The 18638-nt window shown below is 39.0% G+C and overlaps 1 protein-coding gene across 6 annotated transcripts in view; it reads left to right on the forward strand.

Moving 5' to 3' along the window:
- The window catches only part of KAT6B (lysine acetyltransferase 6B), a 182215-nt gene that overhangs the window by 91654 nt on the left and 71923 nt on the right, over positions 1-18638 (forward strand). The gene's annotated exons all lie outside the window — the stretch shown is intronic.

The raw sequence follows: 18638 nt of genomic DNA on the forward strand, positions 1-18638 counted from the left end.
ACATGACTGGACATGTGAACGCATGTTTGTATCTTTGAAAGTTTGCAAGTTGAAGGTTTGTATGTAAGGGACTCACTGTACTTGAGGTTTTAGACTAGTCGAAATAAAATGTGTTTTTGAAAAAAAAACATTGGGGGGAAATACCATTGTATGTAAGAGAAAATGTAAACTACTTATTTATTTTATGATGGCTTTTTTTTTTTTTAATCTTTACTTGGCTGTACTGAGTCTTAGTTACAGTCTGAGTTGCAGCGTATGGGATCTAGTTCCCTGACCAGGGATCGAATCCAGTTACCCTGCATTGCAAGCCACTGGACCACCAAGAAAGTCCCTTTTGAAAAAAAAAAAAAAAGGGGGTTAACGTGACCCAAGTTCTTTCTTGGGTCCATGCCTCTGAACATCTTCACATGTGTGTTCCAGTCTTCTTCAGTAATGGCAGGCACTTACCCTTCCAGACCCAGCCTAAATGCCACCTTATTCCTTCCCTGTCATCTCACAACTCCTTTAAGACCGTGCAATATTTATCTGAAATCCTAGAGCTTGGCCCGCTGCTTCCCACAGAGGCGTCGGGCAGAGGTTTGTTTAACTAATGACTCTGCTTCCGCACCTTCCTCACTGAACCCTAAGACCTTGTTTTGGTTCAGGAAGGAGTGACCTGTAGTCCGGTCCGCTCCGTGCCTCGCTCCTTCATTTTGAGCTGTTTGTTCTTGCTTTTCTCACACAAGGTTGTGAGGATTAAATGTAGTAATGAGGAAGGAGGCAGGCATGTTGAGTGAATGTAAGGCAGTGGAATCATCATCATCAACAGTAATTATCACTACACTGCTGTTGTTCCTTAGAATACGCATTCCAGAAATGTAATTACAACATCTTACTGAGGACGCCAGTGTTCTAGGTTTGACCTAGATGTTAACGTAATAAACTATTCTCTACCAATTAGTGTGTTGGCCGAGCAGAGGTCCTTGACAAGGCCCCTTTCAGGCTCCTGTACGTCGCTTCAACCCCCACCCCCACCCCCACCCCCACTCCACTAGTACTGACTGCTAATGAATCAGGCGTCGTATCTGTCAAGCGGCAAGGGGCTGCCTGAAGCAGATCCCCGTGGAGTGAGACCTCGCTGTTTCTGTGGGTATAAAGAAGCCTCTCAGGAGAGCCTGAATGATTCAGGAAATCTGAACTGGGGAGCCAGCAGCTCAGCAGGAGACACCCCTCCTTGCCTGACTAAAGTCTGCCATAAGAAACCTTTTTTTTTTTGGCTCTGACAGACTTGCTAGGGAAATTGAAAATCTCCTTTTTAAGAAACAGATAATTTAAGATCCTTTCTGATTCTGAATGTCAGCAAGTGGTGATAGGCTGGATTACTCACTGGTGGGGTTAGGAGGAGGGGGACGCCGCAGAGAGCTCTGGGTTCTCTCAAAGCCCATCTCCCCAGCTCCTCACCCCTCACCCTGATTCAGAAGGTGTCTGTCTCCTGCTGGCATGGAATGGATGTTGTTTTTCCTACCCAGTCACCGTTGTTGGTGTCCTTCGCTGTTCACAGCAGTGCTGCCAGGAGACTGTTTGGTGGCTTCCACAGCCATCTTTGCCCTTGGACGCTGTGCTCTCCAGCCACGAAGTATGCAGACCAAGTTGTCATGCACTGCTTTTCAGTGCTGGCAGGTAGAGAGACCCTCCAAGCCACCCTTAATTCAGGAGGACGCCACAGGCTTACGCAAGCTAACCCAGATCATGAGTCAGGCATCTGAATTCATCAACAAAGAATGCTCTAGGAAAAACAGTTGGTCTACCTGGCATTTTATTATTTGGACGTTTCTTTTAGCTGGCAGTTCTGTTTCATCAAGGGTAATGTAATAATGCAAGAGTATACAAGGCAAAACTCAAAGAAAGATAATTGTGTGGCTGTAATATCAAATTTTTTACTCTGCTCAAAATTTGTGAAATTGTTAATCCTACTTTATGAATCAGGATATTTGAATAAAGCAAATGTCCATTGTTTATGTCAGAAGCAAGAGTTTGCTTTCTCTTTCCCTGATTAGATTGTCACTTACTTGATAGATAAGTAATTTTTAAAAAGTCTTATATGCTGATGGTGCATTAGGCCCCAAAGAGGATATAAAAGTATAAGACCTTCTCCCAAGAAACTAGTGGTATGATTGAATGGATAAGATTATGCATGTGAAGCAGAATACTTGATATTTTGAGTAGTAATCAAGTGTAATAGTGTATGGTTGATTTCAGCTTTAAGTGCAATGTGTGCAAGAAGAGATGAAAAATAGATATTATTTAGTAAAATTCACTACTTTAGAAGAAATAAATATTAGTAATATTTTTAATTCTGTCAGGAAGAACATTTTGAATCACTGATTTAGAGAGCCTAGGTTTTATCCTGAACCTTGAGTTTTTAGCTCCTTTATGTCATTTGACGTATGAACATGTCTTTTTGGAGACAGGAATCTTTAGTTTTTATACATAATTTTTAAAATTTCCATAGTCTTTTTCTTGAAAAATTAAGACGTCAAGTCAACAAGTATTTGTTGAACACTGACCTTGGGCCAATGCATGTACATTTTTCAGTTTTTAAACAGCGGTAGTGTAACCCTGGAATAATGCCTCTTAAGATGACTTTGATAAGTACAAGATGGTGAGTTGAGCTTTTAGCCAAGAACCTTTGTTTTCCCTTGCTGAATACATTTCTCTTTTCTTGTGTGGTAGAACTTGAGTTAGAAATGTTCAGACTGTTTCTGTCCAAGCCACATTCTCATTATTGTCAGGGTTTGTTTAGTGATTTATAATTGATGAAATAAAAATTTGCAAAGCTTGTGAGGCTCTGCAATGGGAAAATGCTGTGCCGTACGAGGGGTGGTGGTGCTTTGGGCCTCATCTAATGTATCTGGATGTGTGTCTTTCATGATTTTATGCCTATCTCTCCCAAACAGAGATTCTTCCTCTTAATGGAATTTGAAAAAAGATCATTTATCTTGAATGAAATTGGTTTCTTCTGTCTATTGCTGGGGGATTTAGTTTTCAACCAGAATGTCTGATCTGTTTTATGCGCCTGCCAAAAAAAATCCCAAAATACTGGCCGCCTGAGTTCTGGCTAATGTTTCCAGGCGCTCTGTTTTGAAAACATTCCGTTTCTACCCTGTGTTACAGATGCTCTTGCATACAGTGAAATCCTGTGATAAATATTTTTCAGTGAACATAAAGTATTTGAAAAATAAACGAATGGCAGTGTTATCATTAGTCATACATTGACTGAGCGCCACCAGTGTATTCATCATTGTGTACAGGACGTAGTCCAAGACACAATCCCTATTTAGTGGTTTTATGGTCTAATTATCTGTGAAATGGTCATGTCAGAAAAAACCAAGGAGCTATCAGTTGGGCAAATTCTTTGCAATCATGATTAATATGCTCTGAGTAATTAATGGGGAAGTATATGTGGCTCCTCCTGGCCTGCTAGTTTCAGATCTATTGGTGGTAATTGTGTATTCAAAATAATTCACAGTAAATTAAATAATTCTTTTTAATAATCCTAGGCTGGTTCTTACCTGTATTTTAACCCACTGAAGAAGAAAATGAGTGCAAGCAGGAGGTATCTACCATTCTTTATATTATTTAGATCTTAACATCAGTCAATAGCACATTATATTATTTGAAAAATGATTGCTTTGCAGAGACTGATGATCCTTGCAGCATTTATCCTTACTGGATTACTTTAAGGTACTTTGAGAATACTTAATATCTATTTAGACTTCTTTTGTATTAGAAATAAAGTATTTTACATTAAATAAAGTTAAAATGTATTAAGGTCAGATTTACAAATGCAAATATATATTTAAATTCAATATTCAGATTGAAGTTTTGTAGGCAAAATATTTAACGATATTTGTACTTCATTTGGGGAATCCCAGGGACGGGGGAGCCTGGTGGGCTGCCGTCTATGGGGTTGCACAGAGTCGGACACGACTGAAGCAACTTAGCAGTAGTAGCAGCAGTACTTCATTTACCTGTTCTTTTGACTCACACAGATGCGATATAGTGAGTATAGATACAAAAACTTATGTATTTGAATAGGATTTTTCCCATCTATTTGCAGGTGCAGTTTTTTGATAACTTTAATTCAAGTGTGATTGTGTGGTCCACTTGACTTCATTATAGTAGAAGCTTTCTTATTTGATGTGATAAGAATTGACCAATTAACCCAAAAAGGTATTTAAAAGTAGGAAACAAAAAACTGTATCAGTATATATGTGGCAACATTTTATTAATATTTTAACTTACAATAAAGTATGTATCGTATATATACTTGCCATTTGTTTTGTGGAGCTCCCAGTCTTGTCTTTGGGGATAGGTTGGAGTTTCCCATCTTTTTTCTCCACAACTTTCAGTCTCAGTTTCCCTAGATGCACTTGTGAAGTAATTAGAATGCAGAGTTCTTCTCGTTGTAATTTCCTCTAAGTCTTGTAATAATTTTTTTCACTATTAGTCAGATCTGTCTAAAAACATTCAACAAAGTGTCCATAGAGACTACAACTCTCTTTGTATAGCTAGTTTATTGGGTATTGGATAACTGTTTAATTAAGGTGCTTAATTATAGTAACAGGCATAACTGACATAAACAAATTTGAAAACAAACACAATTAAGCACAGACCTCAACAGGTGGAAGCAGAAGGGCATGGGTGTCCTAGAAAATAGCTTATTAGCCACTGGTGTTGAGCATTTTGTGGGGAAATCAAGAGCTCTGGACTGGGGAGGCTGTGATGTGGTGGTCAGTGAGGGAGAGCTTTGTTTCTTTTTAATTTGAGGCTCTTGCCAAATTGGATCTCCATCTAAAGGACATTCTTTTTTTTTCCTGTCATTCATTCCTGCATGAATCCTTGTGTATTTTCATCATTACAGCTGCCACCTCTCTCCTTTCCACCCAAGTCTGCTGCCATTAGCCTCTACTATTTGTGTCTATCTCCCACCCCCCATTTGAAATTTTGCATCAAAATTCAGCCCCCTGTAGAAGCCCTGTGGATTGACTCTACCCAACTTTTATGCTTTTGTTGATAATTTGTATATTATCTATATAGCTTCAGTGAGATAAAACTTTGAACACTTTGAATTTTGGTATCAAATACAGTATTCTGTATATATACTAAGTGCTCAAATATTTCTTTAGCCATATGAACCAATAAAATAGGACAGTTCTTCCCCTGGACATCCTCTCTGCAGTTTTATTGAGAAATAATTGATGTGACAGTTGTTGAGATGTTTGATTTTCAAGTGTTCACCATACCTTTCCTTTAAAGGCGGTGGAGGAAGTGGCCTTTTAGAATGTGACTTGCCAACCTTCCACAGAACATACTGTTGAAGAAAGCAAGAAACACATGTGTCTGTGGGATTATGTTGTCTGAACCATGTTCTTGAATCGTGCGTGTATGCTTTTTTCCCTGTAATTTGTAAACCTTCCAAAAGCACAGGTCATATGTTCTCCTTCTTTGAATTTTCTATGGCACAGTGGATAGAGACTCTGTGCTCTTGTACAACTGAAATAAGAAGCAGGTGCTGAAAAAATGTTGAGTGGCCAAAATGCCTACACCAAATACAACAGCAGCTCAGTGTCTTCCAAGCAGTCACTACATGCGGTAGTACTTTATATATGTGGTCTCGTTAATTCATGCAACTTTTGTTATTCCCATTTTACAGATGTAGAACCTAAAGGAGGAGTCAAATTCTTGGCTACGTTCACACAACCAGAAAACGGGAGAGCTGGGGCTCAAACGCAGGGAGTCTATTCCAGATTCTAGGCCTTAAATTTCTTTACTACAGTGCGTGTCAACAGGCTTTCAGAAATCTTCTGTAACAAGTTTTGAAAATTTAATGAAATATGATTATTTTCTTAACCAAACCAAATGGAGAACTAATTCTTAGGGGAAGCCAATTTATGCTAAGAAGGAAGGCCTTGGGAAGGCCTGGTCAGAAAATGAGAGAATGGGAGATCAAACATGGTGCTGACCACTACCCAGTGAAAAAATATCTACTTAATGTTGTGAGCCCTTTCACTTTATACACGTAACACCTGAGTGAGGATGGGAGCGTTATCAGGCTCTCACGTCTCATTGCTGGGTGACATCAGGAGCTCTTTTTTAGGATAGCTGTCCGTCTGTCCTTCTCCAGGACTCCTGGACCTGTGCCACTGCCACTTGGCTGCTGGCTTCAGGAGAGCTTGGATCAGAGTTGCTCACACCAGGGAGAACAAACAGGCTCTTCTCCTTAAAGTGTCTGCAATTATATGACCATAATTAGAAATAAAACCTTTAGGTAATTTGCAGCTTACAAGGGGAGACTTTCTGCTTACACACCATTTTATCCTCTATTGTTTCACATGCTGATCAGGGAAACAGGTTTCTTGGCCTAACAATAGATCATTAAATCCAACTGAGAGATGCAGATTCCCCACACTCCCTAATTTTGCTGCATGGTGTGGGGTTTATCAGGTGCTTTCTCAACTTTTGGTTTGTAGTATTACATGTTGTGGCGGCAAATACATATAGGAAGTGTTTCATGGGACAACCTGAATTCCTGCTATTAATTCTCTGGAAAAAGAGATACCCTACAAATAAATAACTCATGAGTAGAGACACTAGTTTTGGTGCTTGTGGTTAGGGTTCAAGTTTGTTGTCATGATAGTAAATGATAACATTGTTTGGGTGTTCAAAGAGATGGAGGTCACTGCTGTTTTTGTCTGGCGGTTTGAGTTGGAGTAGATTCTGATTAATTCATGAACCCCAACTGCAAGGTAGATGTTCAGTATTGATTAGACATATGCCCCTGGTTGTATGCTGTTAAAAAGGACTCAGTTGTGAAAATACTCCTAGAGCTAAATCAATAAGCTACTAAAGTTGTTTTTCTCCCATAAATGTTTGTATTTTATCCTTTAACTAAATGAGAAGGACTGTGAGGAATGTCTATGATCTGGGCTGTTAAAGAAACCAGCTGTATCTTTGGAACAGTACGCTCATATGTTAACCATTCCAGGTGAGTATAAATTATTCATATGTACATCTTAGCTGAGGATAACTCTGGCTTAATGGAGGAGACAGCATAACAATTTTCTCTGGGAAATTATCTTTTTTTTTTCTGGTGACATGGGTAGAGAATTTGCTCAGAGGACACCCAAATACTAATGAAAATTTCAAGGGCTTTGAGACATAGTTCCTCATAGCGTAAGGGTTTAAAAATGTCTACAGTTTCTGTGATGCTCATAGCCAGTAATTGCTAAGCAATTAGCTGTACTGGCAGAATCACTGGGAAGTTTTCTGCCTTGGCAGTTTTTTTCTGAAAACTTTATTAAATTTAGAGAGCAATTTCTGGCTGACTTTCCTTCCTCAACATACAGACTTGTCCAGAATAACACCCGTCTTTATGAAATCATCATGAAATCCACTGAACTCAGGAGCTTCTAGGCCTGTCATTCTCTCCTGGCCTTCTCCTCCAAGTTCCTAGAATGGACTGTTACCTCCCGCCGGGTGAATTTCCTGACCACGCCAGCCCCTTCCTTAAATCTTTACAGGGGCTTCTCATTTCCTTTTGCATCTCCTCTGGCTGTTTGCCCCATGCATCAAAGCCAGTCTCTAGCAAGCTCTGGATTATCTCATTTCCCTCATCTGCTGCTCAGGTCCCTAGCCTTCTCTCTCCATTCGTTTCAGTTCCTCTAGGTAGCACCTTCTCTGTGAACTCATTACTAGTCTTCTGAACAGTCTCCCAAGCACGATCATTTTCTTAGATTCTCTCCTCAACAAACTGTCCTTTTTCCTTCAGTTCTAAATAACTCCTGAAAGCCAATCTTCTGTAAAAGTCATTTTGAATTAAGTAGAGAATTGCCAATGGTCTCCTCTTCATCTCCTCTGACAATAAAAGACCTTGCGTGGCTTCTTCCTCTAATATCCATCCCTGTTATAAACTTACCTCTTGCTTCCCACTTCCAGAATGACCCTTGCCCTTGACTTATGTGTGTATCCCATCCTGCTCTAGTTACTGTTCCTAATTTAGAGACTCACTCAGGGGAGAAGAAGGCAGGCTCTGAGGTCGGCCTCCTAACACGGAATCTGAGCTCTGCCGCTTGCAGCTGTGGACTCCTTGGGGTCCATTATTTAACCTTTCTGGGCTGCAGTTTCCTCCTTAATAAGTTTGGAACCATAAGAACACCTCGCTGAGTTTGTTGAAATAATGTAAATACCTCACACAGTATCTGGCAGGTTTGCATGCAATAAATATTAGCTTTTATTTTTTTTAACAGGGGAAGAGAATGAAGAACACACCCTATTAATATATCTGTATATCTACACAGTATGTATATATATGTGTATATACATATATGCATATGTGTGCACACATCTGCATTCACTTGCATAGTTACATAGTTTAGAAAAACATTCAGAATATCATTTCTCTTTTAGAAAATGAAAATTACGTATTATAAAATACGAAACACATTAAGTTGAACAAAATCTTGGCTGGTGAGGCAAGGGTTTCAATAGAGGTGGGGAAGTGCACTACAGCATTTGTTTCTGCACACCTCCTGAAGGCGTTAGTGGTTTGGTCTTTGTTTAAAAGCACCAGAGTTCCATACGCAACAGAGTCCCACATGCATGTGTAGGCACTTGTTTGCTTTTCAGTGATAATGATTAAGGCAACTGATTTTTCTTAGGGAAGTTTCAAAAGCTAGTCCACCCCAACCTTAAGTAAATGAAAGAGAAATTAGTTTTTTTAAAAAAGAATAGTGTGAAGGAGAGCATTCTTTTTAAAAATGACTGTGGAAGGAAATGCTTCAGATAAGCCTGTCATGAGATTACACATATCCCTTTAAAGTCTGATGCATCTTCCGTACAGCAATCATTTAGCATGAGGATAATTAATTGCTTTTGTTTTCCTAGTTTTCCTACTTGTAATATTCTGTTAATGAATTTTATAAACATATTGAAACTAATCCTGGGCTGATGGGTATATTTTCCAAATAGAATAATTACCAGGCTTATGTTGATTGTTTATATTTGAAAATATTGAATGTAGATATTGTTGGATTGCTGTCAGATTAGTCATTTATTCCTAATTTACCAGAGATGTATCAGTGAAACATTTGTTTAGAAAATAGAAATCATTTTAGATATGAAACTTAAATTTCTTAAAACTAATAGTAAATGATTTAATATACCAGTGTTTTTTTGTATAATATTGAAGGACCCAGAAGTATGCAGTGGGCACATGACTTTGCATAGTGCTATTAATATTTATCATATCTTCGAGGTTGCTACTCTTGTAGATGTAAAAATTACTTGAATTTCTCTATTTTCATTTATGTAATTTTAAAGCTTACATCATTTTAGGTTGTCTTTTAATGCCAGTTTTATAAAATAAAATAATTGAGAACTTATAAGGAAGGGTAGCATGAAAGAGGCGACCAGAGTTACACAGTTTAATATTTGTAACTTTCATTTCTTTTCAAATGTAGATTTATTCCTGGTGATACAAATTGCTGTTTTCCTTGGCAGGCATTAGGAGCAAGTCTATGTGAAATTATGTAATGTCTGAAAAGTTATATTCATGATTAATTGGCCTATCCTAGAACGGTATTTGTGTGTGGAATAAGGCGATCATGCTTTTTTATTTGGCAGTGAGTTAAAGTGCCCCTGCTCAGATCGGGTTACTCTACAGAGCTTTTTTGACTGAGAACTGTATATTTAGCTTGATCTCTTTTTAAAAAGCGTAAAATGTAGCTTCGAAGCCAAATATGCTGGAATTCATATTGTAACCAGTGTTAGTCTTTGGATAACTTCAAAAGCAAGCTGTTCCACTCTGTCACACCTTAGTTAGCAAATGAAGCCAGAAGATTTAAAACAACAACATTATCGTCTCTTTGGCCTCTGAACTCACAGCCAGTCTTGATTATCTAAGGGTAGATTGTCTGTAGTGTCAAATCAGTTTTAAATTCTTCCTGACCTTGACCCAGGCTGATCAGTTACAATGATCTGTTTGTTTATCTAAGCTGGACTTTACAGGAGCTAGAAAATAAGGCCTTTAAACAATTGCCCTTTCCCATGTGTCAGCTTGAGAAATGATGACATTCATTACTAAGAACACAGTGATGGTGAACTTGATAACTGGAGACTGCAGTGATCCTGGAGCCCAACTGTAGGGAAAGTTAACTTCTGTTTTCTGATCTGTAGTGTAGAGATAATAGTGCCTACCTTCTGGTATTTTAATGATTGATTAAGCGCTTACCTGAATATCTGTTATTAGTGCTTTTCAAATGCTTGCTGCTGCTAATTACTGTTATTCCTGCTCCTGCTGCTACAACTGCTACCAAGCCAAAGACTGTGTTACTATGCCTAATAAAATAGTTCCTGTGGCAGGGCATTAACTCCAGGGTTCTGCTCTTCAGTGAATCCTCATATTGAAATGGTAAAACATATCCCAAAGTTGAATATGACTAACGTGGGGGTTACTCTTTAAAAGTATCTATATTCTTATTGCTCAAAGGTGTGGACCACAGATCAGCAGCTTAGTGTCACAGGAGAGCTTCTTTGAAATTTAGACTCTGACCCCACTCCAGAATTAATGAATCAGAACCTGCATTTTAACAAGATCTCCAGGTGTTTTATGCGTGCGTGCTCAGTTGTGTCTGACTCTTTGCGACCCCCATGAACTGTAGCCTGCCAGACTCCTCTGTCCATGAAATTTTCCAGGCAAGAATACTGGAGTGGGTTGCCATTTCCTGCTCCAGGGGATCTTCCCAACCCTGAGGTCGAACCTGCGTCTCTTGAGTCTCCAGCATTGGCAGGCAGATTCTTTACCGCTGCACTACCTAGGAAGACTGTCTATTAAAGATTGAAAAGTATTTATCTCCATCATTTCCCAGCCTCTCCCCAACATTCTCAAAATCATCTGAATGACTTAGAGATGACTACCAGCAGTGCACCACCAAGCAGCATCACGTGAGCCAGGCCCTCAAAACAGACAGGCTGTTCATTAGAAAGAAGGGAAGAAGGGAGGAAGAAAAACCATGCCTGCCAGTACTGATACTGTACTTCTGTAGTTGAGTCTGTGCTCACTGATTTTAGATTGTTTTTGTTGTGACATGGACCATGGAAAGAAGCACTGAAATTTTATGGGCTGGTAGCAAATTTCTTTGGCTCTGTAAGTTCCAGTGATCTGTCAAACTTACTTGGCAAAGTCTCCTTTTAACTCATGGTCTCAAAAATTAGTATGCATCCCTTATTTTCTTAAATATATACATACACAGTGCAGTCATCTTATAATCATGCTTCATTTACCTTTTTAATGTGAAGACGGTGTTCTTACTGTGCCGATCCTAAAAGACCAGTGGGTAGGAGAGTAGAGTTCCACGTGTTGTCCTTACTGTCCTTTGGCCAGTACGTCTCCCTCTGGTTTGTTTCCTCTGTGTAAATGTTGTGAAGATATATAAGAACATTGGTCTTTAATTAACTATGAATCATGGATGGTTGTGGAGGAACAGCTCTATGTATTATCACATACTAGGGAGTAAAAGAAATTGCTAGTTTTTTTACTTAAAATATGACCTTTCATCTATTGTTTAAAGTTAATTTGAAGAACAAATTTAAGTTAAAATATGGTATGGTTTTCAACTATTGTCAAGGAAAAATGTTGCTAAAGTGTTAGGTAGGAGTGATAGAGTGGCACAACTTTATGCTGTTAAAAATGCCTGCATTCTGTGACCCAGCAGTCTCACATCTAGGCGTTTATTCCACAGGTATATTTGCACACGCAAATGCACATATGTACATTTTTGTGGAAGCAAAAGAATAATAACCTCTATATCTATTGCAATGAAACGGGTTTCATGTACCTCAACTTTTAATTTTTGTAAGATGAAGGTATCTCACTTTAGCTTGTGAAAGGGGATTTGAGTGTCCAGAGATTAAATGTAGGATGGAGACTTATTTCCCATTCGATATGTCTTTCTACTGTTTAAATTTAAAAAATACACACACACACACACAACTTTAAATCGACAAAATGGCCCTTGTATTGAAGAAACTGAAGCCATTCAACACTTACAATTTTTTTTACTTCACTTTTAAAGCATCTTCATGTCCATAAACTCAGTCATCTTCCCTCAGACACACAGGAATTAAGAGTAGCCAGTGAATTCTTAGTAGCCTCTCAGTTCTGTGTATACTCTTGTACTTCTCAGACTCTTCCTAGCATAAACTGCCTGATGTCCTAATCATTCAGAGCTATGATTCTCGACCTGGGGTATCAACAGAATCTCTTTGAAGTTTTTAAAAAATCAAAATGTCTGAGTTGCCTATTTAATCAAAATCCATGTGTGTGGCTTAGGCATGTACATTTTTTTTAAAACTACATAGGTGATCCCAATGTTCACACCTGTTTAAGAACCCCTGAATAGAGAGCAATTATTGATAGGATTCCTCTTCTGCCAAAGCATTAGCTGTTACCTCCTCCCTCTCCCCTGCCTCTCAGAGTAGAATGGGCTCTCTGCTCTACATCCCAAGGAAAAGGGACTGGCACTCTGAATAACCACATGACTCTATATGTTGTATTAGAATAAAAATGATAGTGATAATAACAAATCAGGTTTCTGCATAAGAATCAACATCTTCCTGCATATAAAGAACATTGAAAGTAAATAGGGGAGATCAAAAGCTGATTCTTTGAAAACATCAATACAATTCAGAAACCTCTAGGTAGAACAATCAAAAAATAAAGGGAAAACAAATTATTGATAGCAGGAATGGAAGAGAGGATATCACTTGAAGATATAAAAAGAATAATAATGGAACATTATGAGCAATTTTATGCCAATAAATTGGGCAGCTTAGATTACATGAGAAAATTCCTTGAATGCCCACATCACCACAGCTGATACATACAGACAAAATGGCAACTCTGAATAGCTCTATATCTGTTGAAGAAACTGAAATCAAAACTTAAAACTGTGGTACAAAGGAAACTCTGTAAATGTCAGACAACAGACAACTTTAATGGTGAAGTCTATAAAATATTTAACAATACAAATGTTAGATTAATTCTTTCAGAAAGTAGGAGGTAACACAATTTTATTTCTCTTTGGTAGCAGTGAACATTCAGAAATTGAAGTACCATTTATAATAGCATCAAACCATATGAAAGTATATAGGGATGAATTTAGCAAAATATGCACCCTGTAAAGTATAACCATTATTGAAAGAAAGGAAAGAAGACCTAAATAAGTGGAGAAATATACCTGCTCATGGATTGGAGGACTCAGTAATGTTACAGAGTCAGCACTCCCCAAACTAGTCTACCTAGTCAACACAATCATGATAAAGCAAGCTTTGTTCTAGAATTTGACAAGTTGGTTGAAAAATTGAAATGGTGATACAAAGAACTTAGAATAACCAAAACAAATTTTGAAAAAGAAGACCAAAGTTGAAGGACTAATTCAATGGGAAGAAGAAAATCTCTACAAATTATCCTGGAATCGCTGGATATACATAAGGAAAAAAGTGAATCTTGACCCTTACTTCACTCCATACACAGAAATTAAGTAAAAATGCATCATAGACTTAATTTATAAATGAATGCCATGTAACTAGATGAAAATATATGATAAAGGCTTTGTAACTTTGGATTAGGCAAAGATTTTTTAGAGTGGACATGAAAAGTAGAAAAAATGGTAAATAGGACCTCATAAAAATGAAAAACTGCTGTTTCTCAAAAAAAAAAAAAATTGTTAGGAAAATGAAGAGATAAGCCACAGAATTAGAGAAAATATTCAAAGTACATGTATTTTTTATATATAAGTAAGCGTTAGCCCCTTCAGTTGTGTCCAGCTCTTTGTGACCCCATGGACTGTAGCCCGCTAGGCTCAGGCTCTTCTATCCATGGAATTCTCCAGCAAGAGTACTAGAGTGGGTTGCTCTTTCCTTCTCCAGGGGATCTTCCCCACCCAAGGATCAAACCCAGTCTCCTGCATTGCTGGCAGATTCATTACCATCTGAGCCACCAGGGAAGCCCTTTATATAAAGGAGTTGTATCTAGAACATATATCTTGCAACTCAGTAATGAGACAAACAACCCATTTTAAAAACAGATGTTATAGGGTGTGTTCCTTAGGAATCAGACACTGAGATAAAGTTTTATGGTAGGATATTTATTAAGGGAAGCCTTTAGTAATACCTATGCTTGTGGGAGGAATTGCAGTGAAGCAGCATTGGGCAGAGGAGAGGGTTGAGCAGCGATGCAGCTCAATAACAGCCATGGCTGACTTTTTGTGTAGTTCTTGGATGTGGGCCACTGCAGGAAGGAGGGTATCCTTTGGTGACGTGACTCTGCAACTGAAGCAGTCCCTGAAGGGAGTGACAGCTGACAGCTGCCTGCTGGTAGCATTTCAATAGCTGGGGCAACAGGTTTTTAATTGGGAGAAGGTTTGGCAATATATTGCAGTAGACCATGATGACAGGTAGACAGTCTGATAGAAATTGTACAAAGGAAGATGTGTGAATGGCCATTGAGCACAAGCCATCAGGTTTATGCAAATTAAAACCGCAATGAGATACTCTTACACACTCTCTAAAATGGTTAAAATTAAAAAGACTGGCAAAACCAAAGTGCAACCAGGAGTGTAAAATGGGGCAATTCACTTCAGAAACCACTCTTGACAGTTTCTTATAAAGGTAAACATATACTTACCATTTTACCCAGCAGTTTAACTCCTAAAAAGACATGAAAACATGTAACTCCAAAGAGAAATGAAAACATGTTGAATAGTGCATAGCATTTCAGCTGCCACATAAATCTCTGTGGAGGCAGAACATTGTTGGAGTTGGTGGTGTGATAATATTATTGAGAAGGTGACCAGCTACCATGTTAATATCCATCTACCTGTGCCTCATCTTTTCACTCTGCTTCCCTGTTTGTACCCGATTACAGTCAGTTCAGTTGCCTATATTAGGACTTCCCTGGTGGCTCAGATGGTAAAGCGTCTGTCTACAATGTGGGAGACTCGGGTTCAATCCCTGGGTTGGGAAGATGCCCTGGAGAAGGAAATGGCAATCCACTCCAGTACTATTGCCTGGAAAATCCCATGGACAGAGGAGCCTGTTAGGCTACAGTCCGTGGGGTCGCAGAGAGTCGGACACGACTGAGCGACTTCACTTTCACTTTCTGTTGCCTATATTTCTGAGCAGATGATGCAGGTTTCTGTTGGTGAAACTGGTAATGAGAATGTTTACCTTCACATCATGCCTAGGTGGCCTTGGATGTAGGCACCAGATTAAAATGGGTTCCTTGGGGCAACTGAGGAAACCAATCCTATGATTCCAACTATGTGATATAGTAAAGAAAAGATTAGTGGTTAACAGGATTAGAGGGGGGTGGGAAAGATGAATAGGCAGAACAGGAGGATTTTTTTTAGGCAGTGAAAAATACTCCCTATTAATATAAGGGTAGATACATGTCATCTTAAATTTGTCCAACTCCATAGAATGTACAGCACCAAGAAAGAACCCTTATGTAAACTGTGGGCTCTGGGTGCTAATAATGCGTGAATGTAGGGTCATCAGTTGTAACAAATGTATGAGCCTGGTGGGGGATGCTGATAATGGGGGACACTATGCATATGTGGGGGCAAGGGGATATATGGGAAATTTCTGTACCTTCCTCTGAATTTTGCTGTGAACTTAAAACTGCTCCAGAAAAAAAAAAAAAAAGAAAGGAAAGAAAAGAAATCTGAAAGATTTGTGACACTTGACTATGAATTGATTTTAAAATTCCATTTTTCAAAATCTAGGGTAGGGTTTATATTATATTGCTAATATTGTGACATACTCACTGAAAATAGTAGTTTGTAAATCCTAAGCTGACTTCCTATAACCATGTGTTGAATTTCCAGCTGTGTTGAGTCAGACTTTGATCCCTCTTGAGAAGATAAATGGAGTATCTGCAGTTTTTAATGGTAGAGGTGTAGGAGGGACGTTCAGATGAAATCTTAAAAACCAAGTCCCTGTCCAGATAAGAAATTAAAAACCCTGGGAAAGGCAGTTGTTTCTTTATCCTACCCCTCCCCCATTTGTAGGCCTCATTACACCCCCCACCCACTCCCACCCCGGCTGCTGCTGCTAAGTCGCTTCAGTCGTGTCCGACTCTGTGCAACCCCAGAGACGGCAGCCCACCAGGCTCCCCCGTCCCTGGGATTCTCCAGGCAAGCCCACCCCTGGCTAGGGGGGGAAAAAAAGAACAAATGAGATGCTATTGTTAAATGCTGTGTTCAGGATCAGATTTGTTTCCTTCCAATAGAATCACTTTCCTTAATCAGCACTCTTATAAATGGCACACCTGCCTAATTAGAACAAGTTCTAGACTGCAGGATATGGTGTGAGCATTTCAGTTACCTCCACACAATTGATAGCTATTGTGACTGATATTCTTAGAAAGTCTTCCCCTCTCTCCTCTTTTTATTCCTCTGTGGCTAAGCTTTTTATTATTTTATACTTATGACTCTGCCTTTGATTGTGGAAATTTCATGGTATGTGGTCATTGATGTTGTTTCTGTTTCTACGTTATTCCTTAAGTGAAAAAAGAGGTGATGTATTTATGGATATGTGTAGGGATGCTTTTAAATATTTTTATTTTATTAGATTTAATTTGCTTGTTGTCACTCTTAAAATACAGAGAACTCCCTTGACTGTGACAAGGAGGTGAAATACAGCAGTCACATTCAAGATCTCCATACATTAGCCATAATAAATCCTTTTGCCCTGAGTAATACAGAAACTCAATCCAGAGCCAGTGAGGATGATGTAGTGCTCCCTCACAGAACCAATCACCCACAGAGAAGCATAATGAGCAAGGGAGGTGATATAATAAAACCTCTATGGCCAGAGGAAAATTATGGGAAAAACTGTTGCCTATGAAAAGTCTTGTAATAAGTATATCTCCAATTATCTTCCGAAAGAAATTATTTAGGCATCTGCTCAGGTTAAGATTCATGACGGAAATGCAAGAATGGCCTTAGAATAAAGCAAAAGGGTATGTGAGCGTAGAGAAGATGGCGCTGGACATGTGAACAGAGCTCTGTTGTGCCCCAAGGATCTGCAGTAGCCCCGGTGCCACTCTGAGGGTGCGTGGTCACCAAATCTTCTTCTTGCAGAGGGGTGGCTGCACTGACCACCGAGGGGGACAAAATAACACTCTTAAAAAATAAGATGATTTCAATGATCACGGAAAAACTGTCAGAGTTATACTCTGAAATATGCTGTTTCCCAAGACCACGACTTAAGCCGATCACTATAAAGGAAAAAATCCTGAATGTGCATGATCTGTATCCTCATTAGGAGTGGGCTTGATCTGTTCAGACAGATATCCGTTGAGTAAGTGTGTTAAGTGGTGAGAAATGAAGTCTAGCTCTTTATTAGATAAACGGCAAGTAGAGTGCTGAAGCAGCCAAAAAATAAAAAAAGAGGAAGTATGTTACCCAAAAACATGAACAATGTCATCCTCCGTTGTCCCAGTGCTGTCACTTGTACGTTTTGTGGGAAGTAATTCATTACCAATAATAAAACACCAAGGCTTGTAAAATACTTTTTTTAAATAGATTGAACAGATTAATGCTTTTTTATAATTCTGTTACTCTGACCATGGTGTATTCATCTTTCTTGACTTCTTTTTTGTGTGTTAGGTAGTAGCACCTGAGTGTGGCCCCAGATCTATCTTGCATACAATCTATAGTGAGTGAGCCCCAATAGTTAATATTTGTGGGAGTGATGAGGCAGTTTTCCTCCCAGCTGATTTTTAAAATTTTCTATCTTGTCAGATTAGACCCACGGAAGTATTATGTCCAAACATAAGTATCAGTCACTGTAGAAGATCAGAATAGGAAAAAAGCAGTCAGATTAGACCTTATGGCACTCACTTTGCCACCAGTCATTGCTTCATATTAAAGTCATTAAAAATATACATTAAAATAAAGAACAGTAGTCAGTACATAGGGCCTGTTAAATCAGAGAAGTCAGTCTGAACCAAAAAGCAGTCTTTTCGTTTGTTCTTTCATTTATTCCATAAATGTATTTTGAGGCTGGAGCAATAGCAACAAATCTCTGCTCTTTTAATGTTTACTAAGTGAAACAAAACAGACAGACGATCCAGCATATGTCAGATAGTGATGTACACTGGGCAGAAAAATAAAGCAAAGCACGGAGGATCCAGAGGCGCTGCTGGAGCGCCCTTTGGAGAGAGTTGTCAGGGACAGCCCTTCTGATAAGGTGGTACCTAAATCCACCTCCAAAGGAAATGAGGGACCAGCCATGGGAAGCAGAAAGAGCGAAGAGCTTAGAGTCAGCAAGACGCCATGTCTTAATAGCTTTGTGACCAGAGGGAGCATTTAACTCACCTGTGACACAGAGACAGACAGGAGTCACCAGGCCTGTTTCACAGGGTTCGTGTTCGGCACAAGTGAGACACTTGAGAAAACCAGGAAACAGGAAAGCAGTACCTTGACTTCAGATTTCAGCGTGAAACGATAAGAGGGTACAAATTAAAGAGATAAATACAGCAGCCTTAAAACAGCCCTTTCATACGGCTTGTTGTGAAATTTTGAATTGAGTTG

This window comes from Bos indicus, chromosome 28 (assembly GCF_029378745.1).
Source record: "Bos indicus isolate NIAB-ARS_2022 breed Sahiwal x Tharparkar chromosome 28, NIAB-ARS_B.indTharparkar_mat_pri_1.0, whole genome shotgun sequence".
Lineage (NCBI taxonomy): Eukaryota > Metazoa > Chordata > Mammalia > Artiodactyla > Bovidae > Bos > Bos indicus.